The sequence below is a fragment of the Sinocyclocheilus rhinocerous genome, unplaced genomic scaffold (assembly GCF_001515625.1).
Source record: "Sinocyclocheilus rhinocerous isolate Xijiao unplaced genomic scaffold, SAMN03320098_v1.1 scaffold1090, whole genome shotgun sequence".
Lineage (NCBI taxonomy): Eukaryota > Metazoa > Chordata > Actinopteri > Cypriniformes > Cyprinidae > Sinocyclocheilus > Sinocyclocheilus rhinocerous.
Window position 1 is genome coordinate 311,993 of NW_015665008.1, and position 2,023 is coordinate 314,015.

Genomic DNA, 2,023 nt, shown 5'->3' on the forward strand with positions numbered 1-2,023 from the left:
AATGACACTTACATCGTCGTCGCATTTCATGCTCCACTGATAAGGCTGCCTGACGCACACCTAAAATTCGAATGCAACGTTTTTAAATTCGAATGTGGATTTTTATTTTAAATTCGACGAATATTCGAAATTCGAAAAAAATTGACAGCCCTAATTCCATGAACCTCAAACTCTTAGCTACAGTTTTTTCCTTATTCATGTTTTGCGGGGAAAAAAAAGTATTATAATAAGATTACAACAGAGCCAAGGAGAAGTTGATATCTGAAATATAAGTCTGTGTGTTTTAACAGATTTCTGCTTTTAAATTGATTAATATTTAAGTGAAAACAGTCCTTTTTACTGTTACCTTAACATAGGATCTGAATGTATGTTTTTCTGTGGGTTTTGTCTGTTCCTCAGGTTGGCGTGGCAGGCCATGAGACAGCTGCATCCAGAGGCCATCGCTGCTATTCAGAGTAAAGCTCTCTTCAGTCAGACAGAGGAAGCCCTGCTCGCTAAGATCACCTCAGTGAGACATCAGCATTTTGATGACATGTTACAATGAATGCTTTCTAGGTTTTATTGTTGCTGTTGTTGTTTTAAATGTAATCGCTGTACTGTTCATCCTTGCTTCATGTTTGTGAGTAGAGCAGTCAGCCTAAGCTGGAGGTTTTTCAAGATTTGCTGAACAAGCACCCAAATGTCTTTTACCCATCACGCACTGCTAAGAATCTGATGGTCCACTGGCAGCTGCTCAAGCAGTACTATCTGCTGGAGGATCAGAGCGGTGAGATACGTCATACTTCACTACAGTCCGGTGCTCCTGCATGTGTTGATCGCCGTCATTTTCATCTGATGTGTTTCTAGTTCAACCTCTGCCTAAAGGAGAGCAAGTGCTGAACTTCTCTGATGCGGAGCAGGTGGTTGATGATGCCAAACTCAAGTAAGGAAACCGTTTTTCATCTTACCCAACACTATGAGTAAATTGACAAATAATACTGCACAATAACACTTAGTCCTGCAGTGTGACTAAAAAATCTTTTATTTATATCAGTTTTTATACAACAACAAAAAAAGCAGATCAAATTGAAATCTCACATAATATATACAGAATGAACCACGAAAACAACAACCGAGAAATATCACACACACACTCACCCTTCCTTCCCGAACACACACCATAAAAAATAAAAATTATACACCTAATACAAAACCACTCATGATCCTAGGCACCTAAAACACACCTAAAAACATTGAAAATGAGGTGAATGTAAGTAAAAAATTAAGGGTCAATTCTGTTAAGTTTATCTTTTGTACTAAAATGTAACCTATGTATCACTTCAAACGACAAATGAACTTTTAAAAGTGAATTCAAGTTTATTATTTTTAGTCATGCTGCAGCACACTGTTCGAAATGCCACTCATTATGTGTACATGCAGACTAAAAAACTGTTTATTGTGAGAAAGCTTGTTTTCATGCATACATGCGTATTAGCGGTGTATTCTTAACTCGTGTACTTGTGGCGTCATCAGTAAGCAGTACACAATTTTAGTGTGCTCCGCTTTGCTTTGGGTGGTTATTTGCCTCCACATTGTGCATTAAAGGGGTCATTGGCTGCTACATGCACTTTTACAAGTTGTTTGAACTGAAATGTGTGTTGGCAGTGTGTGTACACAACCACCCTATAATGATAAAAATCCACCCAGTGTTTTTTTTTTATCTACTAAAATCTTTACTTTGGATTATTGCAGAAAGTAAGCTCTGTGACCAACAAAAACATAAGCTATATTCGAACTACTGTACACCATGGTCATATGACTTCAACATCACCACTGTTTCTCTGAAAGCTTGATTTAGAATAAAGCACTATTATGAACACAACAAGGCTGTAAATTGGACCAGTGATCAATGAGTTTTCCTTCTCGCCCAGATGACATTTAAAGTCCCTGATAACTTCTGTAGGCCCATTTAGCAACTTGTCAGCAACCACATTTTTCAAGACAAATAAAAGGTTCAAAAAAATAATGAGTGTGGGGTATTACG

General features: G+C 37.6%; 1 protein-coding gene across 1 annotated transcript in view; it reads left to right on the top strand.

Annotated features, from left to right (window-relative positions):
• LOC107730878 (microspherule protein 1-like) overlaps nucleotides 1-2,023 on the top strand; it is a 17,894-nt gene that overhangs the window by 9,461 nt on the left and 6,410 nt on the right. The gene's annotated exons all lie outside the window — the stretch shown is intronic.